Genomic DNA, 11,228 nt, shown 5'->3' with positions numbered 1-11,228 from the left:
CTCAGGTTAAGTACTTAATTCGTTCCGGAAGTCCGTACTTAACCTGAAACTGTTCTTAACCTGAAGCACCACTTTAGCTAATGGGGCCTCCTGCTGCCGCCACAACGCCGGAGCACTTCTGTTCTCATCCTGAAGCAAAGTTCTTAACCCGTGGTACTATTTTTGGGTTAGCGGAGTCTGTAACCTGAAGTGTATGTAACCTGAAGCATATGTAACCCGAGGTACCACTGTACACACTTAGCTGGGAGCAAGGGCCATTGAATACAGCAGGAGTCCCTTCTTGATAAATGTGCATCAGATTGCTATGCAAACAATTTTCCAGTTTAGAGGAATGTTCAGAACACTATGGCACAGGAGGAAATCCCAGTAATTTCAATGGGCTGTCATGTAGATTATTTCTTTTGCAAGAGCAATCCTGCCTGCGTGCTGCAGGGAGGGACTGATGGCAGAGGCTCTGAGAGGTCCAAGGTCATAATGGGTACATGGCAGCTTGGGATGAAGGTGAAATTAGATTTGGTTTGTGTTTAAGGGGGAATCTACTTTGTTCACACTTTTCAACATGATGTACAAATACTGTACAGCCATCCTTTGAAATTAGCATTTCTCTGAATTTTGCAGAGCAGTTCTCTAGCTAAAAAAGATGTACAAAAATGTGTATTGCAGGGTAAAACTTGCCTAACAATGCACATATTCAAGAAAATAGCACACCAAAATGCATTAGGTATGGGGAAATGTATTAGGAAAAAAAATGTGTGTATTAGGAGAAATTAACATTGAAATGCATTTACCTACTTATGTGGTAATGTGGAGAACAGGAAAATGAGAAAATGAGAGAAATGAAAACTGACTGATTCTTCCATTCCTAATTGCAGCAGGGTGGAAGGAGGTTTTGCATTTGCTTTTAGCTTTTCAATTTTTTCTAAATAAAACTGATGCCTCTCCTGTGGGAGGGTGAATGCATATGTCAGGTTAGGATATGACCTCTCTCCATTTGGAGGGGCATGATGAGGAACTGGCAAGGCTTCTCCTGATCCATCTCCTGCACACCTCCAACATGCCCACAATCTGCCCTTCTACCTTCCGCTTTCCTTCTCAGTGAAGACTTTCATACATTGATATGCATCACAAAGAGCTGTCACATTGAATCATAGAATTGTAGCGTTGGAAGGGATCCCGAGGGTCATCTAGTCCAACCCGCAACAATGCAGGAATCTCAGCTAAAGCATCCATGGCAGATGGCCATTGAGGCTTAAACATTGTGGTCATCTGTCATGCATGCTTTAGTTGAGATTCCTGCACTGCAGGGCGTTGGACTAGGTGACCCTAGATGATTCTAGGATTCTATTATTCTGTGCAGTTGGCCATTTACAGTTAGCAGCAGGACAGTATTCCTGGGTAATATTCAATGCTACCCACTGAGTAACTTGGGTTCACTAGTTTCGATGGGTGTACTCTGTGTAGGACTTAGTGGAATACAACCCTATGACTTATTCTTAGTTGACATCAAAATAACAAAACCAAATGGTAAATTGAAATACAGCAGAGATTTTTTAAAAAACAACATATTGCATATTGTCAACAATGAGAATAAATTATAAATTCACTGATGTTGATAGTAGTGCAAATAAGATTAATCATAGAATCATAGAATAGAATCATAGAATCATAGAGTTGGAAGAGACCACAAGGGCCATCGAGTCCAACCCCCTGCCAAGCAGGAAACGCCATCAGAGCACTCCTGACATAATGTAGTAAAGTTATTCATGCTCCATCAACCAGTATCTTCCATATTAGTTAAGACTGTACCTTGTAACTCTCATCCTTCATTTACATAATAAACATGCTCCACACAGATATCACTTTCCATTTCCCTTATTTTAACAACATGAATAAGTGTGATCATACTTAAAATATCCCAAAATTTCACTAGCTGTTAATGAATTGTTATGTTCCTCTTTTTTCTAGTTCTAGTCTTGAAGCTCTCTTTCTTCCTTTTTTTAGATATGGCCCAAAGGGCCACCAGTAGGTCTATTGGGAATTTCTAAGTTCTTTCAAAATTCATTTATTTTGGATAAGTCCAAAATAGATGACCTTTTCTGATGGTGCGGTTCCTCTCTTGATGCTATGCATAAATGACCAGGCTTCTTACTGTGCTGAAGGAAATGGCCCCCATATGGAGCACAAAGATGGTGTCCTATGGGCCCCACCCACATTCTGAACTAGTACAGCCCAGATACAGACTTTTCAACCTCACTGAGCATGCTAAGAAACATTGTTCAGACTTAGATGCTGAACATGAGTTCTGAACTCCTTTGGTCATTATGGAAAGAGGCTTGTATGCACACCCCAGCTCTGGACCCTTCTCCATTTGTGCTTTAGAGTCCTTCTTCTCAGGCTTAAATGGCCCCATAAATATCTCCCTTCAGTTGGTATGATTGTCTAAGGCACATTGAGGTACCTGCTCCATTCCCATGCTCTAGGGACCCTGTTTACATGCCATAAGAGGCTAAGTGAACAGCCAGTGATGACAAAGAGTGCAGGGAGCAGAGGGTCAGGAAGCTCCAGGAATTGGTAGTGGGTGTTCTGCAGTATTGTGGGCCTTGGCAAATGCCTGCCAGTGCTGACCCCTGGCGCTGGCACATTGCTATTAAGAAATCTCTGATTTCCCATTCAAGTTTTCAACGTTCCGTGTGGCAGTGTGGTAGCCCTCCTAGTGAGAAAGACTGACTATGGCCCTAGCTGCCACTTCTCCCTCCTCTTTCTCCATTCTTCCTTGTAACCTTTGGCCTGAGACCAGCCCTCCAAATCTCAGAACTCTCCCCAGCCTCTCCTCGGGTCAAACATCTCACTGGACCTGCTTCACACTATCTTTGAGTGTTTGGGCCATGCTGGATTATATCTCATACCCTCCAACATTTCTCTGGTGTCCTATTCAATTATATTCAATTATATTCAATTATATTCAATTATATTCAAATCAAAATGTTTATTCGGCTTTACGCCCATCATGAAACACAACAAAACAAAACAAATCAAATCAAATAAAACAGCGGACTCGTACAAGCCACAAGCAATACAACACAATTATATTATATTATATTATATTATATTATATTATATTATATTATATTATAATACCTTGTCCATCTGACTTTCCAACATATATAAAACACAATAAAACATTAAACATTAAAAACTTCTCTATACAGAACTGCCTTCAGATGGCTTGGAGGCTGGATAACTCCATACCCTCCAACATTTCTCCATTGAAAATAGGGACGTCCTAAGGAAAAGTGGGACATTCCAGTATCAAATCAGAAACCGGGATGGCTTCTGTAAATCTGGGACTGTCCCTGGAAAATAGGGACACTTGGAGAATCTGATATCCTTGAACTCTGATAATGCTTTTTGGATGGCAGAGAGTGTATCTAGAAATTAGTCTATAGTACAAAAATAACATTTGCATTCATTGCTCCACCTACCTCTGGCTCCTCCTACCCCTGGTATGTGGCCCTATAAAGGTTGCTTAGAAGGGGATGTGGCCCTCAGGCTGAAAAATGTCCTCCACCCCAGTGTACTATAACACAACTGTGCACCTTTATGCCCCCAACTGACGGTCAGTTGTGTGATGAAGGCCTGGAGGAAAAGCACAATGACCACACACCATATTTTGTGCAATACTGCTTGCAAATGGGTAGATCGGGGAAATCATGCAACGGTGGCAGTTCTACCAATCTTGCACTGTGTAGTTTGGTACAAGCTGCAGCAGCTAAAGCAGCAGCACACTGCTTGTTTCAGGGACGAGGGGTTGTTGTTCTGCCAGGGTCCTTAAATAGCTCTGAGTGAAGTCGCCCACACCCTGCATTCTGCTAATCAAGTCCTATGTTAGTTGTTGGCATGTTCTGTTCTCCAGGTTGCTGTTGAATAATTTGCCTTCAAGTTTGGCATACCCAAAATAGGTCTGCCTGCCCACAGAGAACAAGATCCATAACGCACCCTCTTACTCATGCCATCTGAGATGGAATAAATCCAGATGGAGTCCACCATCAAAGTATCTGTGTGATATTCACAATTCCCAAATGCCTGTCCCTAGTCCACACTTCACTTACATGGAGCACGTGGCAAACCCTCTAAGCAGCAGGTGGTTCATTTGATCACTAGATCCATCTGTTTGAATGCAGTATCATTTCATCAGTTAAATGAAGACTGCTGACTTTTGGGTCTGCTAATAAGCAACTTTTAAAACAGGCTAACCAGCAGAGCCATTTACTACTACTACTACTACTACTACTACTACTACAGTGGTACCTTAGGTTACATACGCTTCAGGTTACAGACTCCGCTAGCCCAGAAATAGTACCTCGGGTTAAGAACTTTGCTTCAGGATGAGAACAGAAATCATGCTCCGGCAGCACGTCGGCAGCAGGAGGCCCCATTAGCTAAAATGGTGCTTCAGGTTAAGAACAGTTTCAGGTTAAGAACGGACCTCCGGAATGAATTAAGTACTTAACCGAAGGTACCACTGTACTACTATATTCCCCCCTCATTCCCCCTCCTGGAATATTACCAAAGAATCCTGTGCACACTTACTTAGGAGTAAGCCCAATTGAACACAGTGAGACTTACTTCCAAGTAGCAGCCCTTCTTGCATTTAAAGAATGTGCTCATCTCCCTCACCTCAGTCTTTTTTTCTTCTCAAGATTAAACATACCCAGTACCTTCAGCCTTTCCTCACAGGCTTATTTCCATTTCCATGGCCTTCCCCTGACCTTATTGTCATTTGTCTACACCAGGGAGCAGCTGCTGCTGCTGCTTCTTCTTCTTGTCATCTTTTTGGCCTGACAGACCAGATTGTTTATCTGTCTATACCTTTGTGAACCAACTTTGACAGGTAGGTGGGTGGGACAACCCACCTGCCACTCACCTGACATCATTATGATGTCACATGATTGACTAATGGGTCGTCCTGCTTGTGTTGTGTTTCCCAAGCACCCAGCTGGTTGTGGAGCACATGGGAACTGCAAAGGGGGATTTGCCACCCATATGCTATGGGTCTGGGAAGCACTGAGCAATAGGTTGGCAAAACTAATTTCGAAAGGGATCTACTGCATGATCAAGTTTCCCATGGGAAACTTAGTTATGCAACTGATCCAGCGGGCTTCAAGTCCCTGCCCTTCAGCTACACTCTTCTGAAAGTGAGCCATCACAGAGCTGCACACTTGACACACTTTGACCCATTTCTGTAGCATGTGGGAGACACACTCTGAATAAGGGGTGTGTATTGGGGCAAAGTTATCCAACATTCTGATACACTGAGTAGTGATGAGGCCTCATTTACTCCCTAATTCATTTCCTGTTATTCAGTAGGAGTTTAAGTTCTATGCATAGCCCTTTCCAGTGAAAAGCTAATTAGTCACTACTACTATTAGCATTTCATAGCCTAAGGCCAATCTTATGTCTGGGCTGTGCTAAACATACAGGCAAGTCTCTGAAAGTAGTAATTTAATGGATGAACTTTATACCTGGCAGGCATGCTCACACATTATCTATGCAGATATGAATAGTCCTGAAGAAAAAACAATTCTGAATTAAACAGTCTTGGCCTCAACAAATTGGGACCAAAAACCCCTGATTCTTTTAAAAAAATATTAAACCAGAGAATCTGGAAGTTCTGAACGCGATAGTATCATGCAAACTTTGCAAAGATAAATATAGTTACCGTAGTATTTGGCAAGCAGTTGGAAACTAGGCATGCAAGAGAATATGTGTGAGGATAATCCACATCTGTGAATAGTACATATTTTCTTACATTTATATCCCGCTTTTCATCTACCATTGAACTGAAGGTGGCATACATGTGACCCATATGTTTGTTCAGCTCTGCCTGCAGAGATGTGGGTGTGAATGTGGAGGAAAGCAATAATGTGTGGGACATATGGAGCAATTTAACTAGAATGCCCCTAACTCATAGTGTCCAAACAGGAGAATATTATTGTCTTCATCAGTGGCCATTGCACCAGGCTCCACCCTTCTCAGAGGCCTGTGGGGCTGCAGAGGTGAGCAACAACAAACACAACTAATCCAACAGATTCCCAACATTTGGTGGAGCCTTTTTGCTAACGATGACATACCCCACAAGTGTCCCGGTACAATTGAGACATCCTGGTTTTTTTTATCATGAGACAACAGCGGCCATTTTGGTTGCCATAATCTTGTGCGATTTCATGCTGTGATTTCCCCTCCCAAAATGCGCTTTTGGGGGCCGCAATGCACGATGCCCCAAAATGTGTGTTTAGGGGTGTCATATCCAAAAAAGTGCTTTTGAGTGGGGGCAAACCACAGTGCAACCAAAAGATGGGAAGATGACGTGTGGGAAGATGGCGTCCTGGATTTTGGCTTCAAAGTGTTGGAGGGTATGGGAGGAAGAGGAGAAGGAGGAGAGGAGGAGGAGGAGGAGGAGGAATATGTCTCAAGCACATGCATGCTTAACCTTATCGTTTAAACCACATGAGCCTTCATAGCAATCACGAAACCACATAAAGTAGAATAAAGATCCAACAACAAAATGATAAATATACAATCCCAAAACTGAGATCCAACGCATTTGTCTAACAAATAAATTGTTGATCTAACAACCATTTATAGCCCTAAAGTTTTCTGAAAGTGAACAGCATTTACCATTCTTCTAAAAGCCAGGAAGGATTAATTTGGCAGGGGACGGAATTCCATATGGTATCTTCATTTTTGGTGCCGATTGTATAAAAGTTTCCCAAGTTGTTATTTTTCACAGGAATGAATATCTGGGGATATTCAGGATAAGTCTGCCCTGAATTGACAACACCCATTTCTCAGCAGTTTTGCCCACCTCAAATTTGACTAATTTGAATTTGTTTAGGGCCTAAATTGTAGGCTATGGCTTTTCATCTGCATGGCATGGGAACATAGGATACTACACCTTATACTGAGTAGCATTCTTTTCCATCTAGCCTGCACCAACTGGCAATGCATTCCAGGACTTCTGACCTACCTGGAGATACCAGGGATTGAACCTGAGACTTTCTGCATGCAGAGCAGATGCTGTGCCACTGAGCTATGACTGTTCCTTCATGTCGAAATAGATATTTTTTGCCATAGTTCACATACAATCTAGTAGCAGCTTTGCAATTTTGTGTCTATTTCAGCTTAGGGATAGAAGAGAAATTCAATTTGGTTCACATTTTAATGCAAATACTGTATATCTAATTTGCAGTTCTTAAAAATATGTAAACAGAAATGCAAACAGTCCTTCAAAATTTGCACTTCTCTGAGTTTTGCAACGCAGTTCTCCAATGGAAAGATGTGTATGTTAGGGGAAAGTGTGCACAAAAATGCACGTATTAATTGAAATGACATAATCAAATGCACTCTATTAGAGAAAATTGTTTGCAAAAATGTGTATATTAGGATAAATGGACACAAAAATGCTACCTTGGTCACTTTCTTAAAGATATAAAATAAATGGCAAACCGATGCAGAAATGTTGTTGGAATGTTGCAAACTGAATTTATGATTGGGATAGCAGAAACTGAGGAGAACTAAAATTGAAAATTTGGTCCATTCATACTAAGGACTGTGAACTTATAATCATCTGGATAATCTCCATCACTGATTTGTGCTGAACCATTTCTGGAGTCCACTTCTAGATAAAAAAGTATTTGGCAATCAGCATACAGGTTTTGGGGTGGCGGAGACAAGATTCACCACAAGAGATAGTTGTTTGCTTTCAGATAAATTTGATTTGAACTTGCCCTCACTCCGCTGCAAGGCAGACTGCTGCCCTGCAGACTTCCTAAATCAGGGATGGGGAACCTGTGGCCCTCCAGATATAGGAGGAGTACAGCTCTCAACATCCCTAAACATGCTGGCTGGGGTTGGTGGGAGCTGGAAGGACCACAGGTGCCCCATCTCTCCCTAGATACCTTGTTGGTGTCTCAGGCAAACTTTGGATTTGGATTTACAATCCTTGGATTATGCATGTCCTCACTGGTGATTGTGGGTGGGTGGCAGGGCAGGGTGTATTCTAGACACAACAGGCTCTTGGCCTCTGAACAAGGTTGTTGACAGGTTGAACCGAATGGAAAAGTTTGCAAAGAACATGCTCTATAACATGAGAGTGATTCATCACAATTTCCTCTCTAAGTCACCTCCTCCTTAGCTTTGCATCTTTATAAACCAATGCTTACTCATCCATAAGTTAGTCCTCACTCAACCTCTTTCTGCTGAGCCCACTTTCAACCCAAGCTGGAGGCAGAGGGATTTTCCTTTTCCTGGCCTAGTCACCGAGGCTTCACTCAGATAAGATGGAATTGCTGCTGGTCAGTGGGAAAGCTGGTCCAGGATTAGGGAATATAAATTGTTCTTTATGTGGGGACAGCTGTGAAAAAGGTGAAGGCTATGTTAGGGACCTTTAGGGAAGGAATAGAAACTAAAACTGAAAATATCACAGTGCTGTTATACAAATCTATGGTGTGACCACACTAGAAATACTGTATATTGTTTTGGACACTATGCCTCAAAAAAGATTTTGTAGAGTTGGAAAAGGTTAAGAAAGCAGCAGCAAAAATCAAGAAAATGGAGCAACTCCACGATGAGGAAAAGTGGAGCTTCTTAGTTAAGAGAAAAGGCAAGTAACCAGATACATGATGCATAAAGTGGAGAAGTGGACAGGGAATAGTCCCTGCCCCTCGTCACTCAGAATACAAGAATTCAGGGCCATCCAATGAAGCTGAATGTTGAAAGATTCAGGACAGACAATAAGAAAACCACCCTTCTTCATAGGTAAACTATGGCATTTGCTCCCACAAGAAGCAGTGATGGCCACAGATTTGAATGAATTTAAAAGAGGAGTAGCCAAATTCATGCAGGATAAGTCTATCAGTGACTACTTGACACAATGACTATGTTCTACATCCACTGTCAAAATCAGTATGCCTCAGAGTACCAGTTTCTGGGAATTACAGGTGTGGAGAATGCTGTTACACTTGGGTCTTTCTTGTGGGCATCTGGTTGACCACTGTGAGAACAGGATGCTAGACAAGATGGGCCATAGGCCAGATCCATAAGGCTCTTCTTACGTTCTTATGGATGGGATTGCTCTCCCATTGAAATACCACATTCACAATTTGAGCTTGCCTCTTGATTTGACTTTGCTCAGGTAGCAGCAGTGTCCAGGAGTGCCTTTCTGTGGCTTTGACTAGCACACCAGCTGTGCTCTCTCTTGGACAAAGCAGATCTGTCCACAGTTATGCATATCTTGGTCACACCCAGGTTAGATTACTGCAGTGCCCACTTTGTGGGGCTGCCTTTGAAATGGGTTTAGACTCTTCAGCTGATGCAAGATGCAATGAACAAGGCATTTGACTGTGGATTATTGGGGGGAGGCATATCACTCCAGTATGTTTCTGGGAAGAATTTAGAGTGCTCCCCATGATTAAGAAAGCCCTCATGTTTTGGACCCTGACTATTTAAAGAGCCATCTTCTCCCACATGGCCCTGCCTACCCACTGCATTCATTACTGAAGTCTTTGTTCTGCATTTCTTTGCATTCAGATGGTCAGCTGAATGAGGCATTGGAAGGCAAGTCCTCAGAGACGCACTGAGACTGTAGATCTCCTGACGTCAGGAAGCCAGAGGGCTTCCTCTTTTGTGGCCTTTAGCTGCAGTGTGAAGGCATTTCTGTTACCTCAGCTGTTTGTTTTTTCCTCCTTAGTAATATGAATGTTTTCAGTTGTATCAAGTTTTGCCTCTCTGTTCTGATCTGTAGCTTATTTTCTAATATATCTATATTCTGAAATAGATATATCTCTTAACTTAGACCACCTGTGATGGACAGCTGGGTCTGGTGATGCAGTGCTTCAGAATTCCACCAGAGGGCTGGAGCCTCTCTCTGATTGGCTACCAAGAGGGGGTGGAGCCAATCAGCTGTGACGGACAGCTGAGTCTGGTGATGCAGTGCCTCAGAATTCTACCAGAGGGCTGGAGCCTCTCTCTGATTGGCTACCAAGAGGGGGTGGAGCCAATCAGCTGTGATGGACAGCTGAGTCTGGTGATGCAGTGTCTCAGAATTCCACCAGAGGGCTGAAGCATCTCTCTGATTGGCTACCAAGAGGGGGTGGAGCCAGCACTTTGGGAGGGAAAATAAAAGAGCCGTTTCTGAGATTCAGATGTGGAGGTGGATTAAGAGAGAGCAATTAAGTTTAAAGAACTGAAGTGAAATCACTGGAAATAAGTTGCGCATTTACCATGTATTCTAGAAACCTATAATATATTTAACTGAAGAGTAATAACTTAAAATAAACAACTGAAGTCTAAAAGAAGCTGTTTACTACTTTGTTTAGAAGCCTGTAATAACCACAAGATTTAGCATAATTATTAATAAGTTAACTGTTCTCTGAAAGACCTTTATCAACTGACACTACCTTTGTTTTATCAACTTTTATAAATCTTTTCTTATTTGGACAACTTCTGCCTGAGTCTCCAAGGATCTAAGTTTACCCTCACACAAAACCCAAAAGATAACCCATGGTGGTTATATATAGGGATCCATCACACCACCTCCAAGGTCTTTATGGCTGGAAAGGTAGAACTTGCATTTTTACAAGTGCCATATAATCTTTGCTGGGGTTTCATCCTTTAGTGTGGCACCAGCACACCTTGGAACTCTGCCTATTTACATTATGCATGTATCCTCTTTATACTATTATAGACACCTATTCAAAACTTTTTTCCAGCAAGGTTTTTCAGATATGTACTTTAGTTAGGTATACTAGGGTTTAATATTTTCTGATTTTATCTGCATATTATTTATAACTGTTTTATGTACACCACTTGAAGGTTTTTGTTTCTAATTAAGAGGTTTATATATATATTTTCTGAATATAAATGAACACCAACCAAAGTACATAAATGAAAAATTTTCTCTCACTATCCTAGCACACAAGCATACACACAGGGATAGGCAAATGCAGCAACAAATGTGCAACAAATAGTAATTAAAAGTGGAGTGGCATGTGACTAGTCCCTGTGTGGACCCTCCTTCCCAAGCAGTGTGCTAATTTTGAAATGTTTGCATATGAGTGTGTATACTAGCCCTCCTAAACCAGGTATTTTCGAGATGTTTTTGGACACCAACTCCCATCAGTCACAACCAGAATCACCAATGGTCAGGGATGATGGGAGTCGTAGTCCGG

At 42.0% G+C, this 11,228-nt stretch overlaps 1 protein-coding gene and 1 long non-coding RNA gene across 6 annotated transcripts in view; both read left to right on the top strand.

Moving 5' to 3' along the window:
• LOC307203973 overlaps positions 1–11,228 on the top strand; it is a 429,983-nt gene that overhangs the window by 221,216 nt on the left and 197,539 nt on the right. The window lies entirely within an intron of this gene.
• The window catches only part of ADAM28 (ADAM metallopeptidase domain 28), a 73,879-nt gene that overhangs the window by 1,071 nt on the left and 61,580 nt on the right, over positions 1–11,228 (top strand). The window lies entirely within an intron of this gene.

The sequence above is a fragment of the Podarcis cretensis genome (assembly GCF_951804945.1).
Source record: "Podarcis cretensis genome assembly, chromosome: 15".
NCBI classification, from domain to species: Eukaryota; Metazoa; Chordata; class Lepidosauria; order Squamata; family Lacertidae; genus Podarcis; species Podarcis cretensis.
This window is presented reverse-complemented; position numbering and strand designations above follow the sequence as displayed.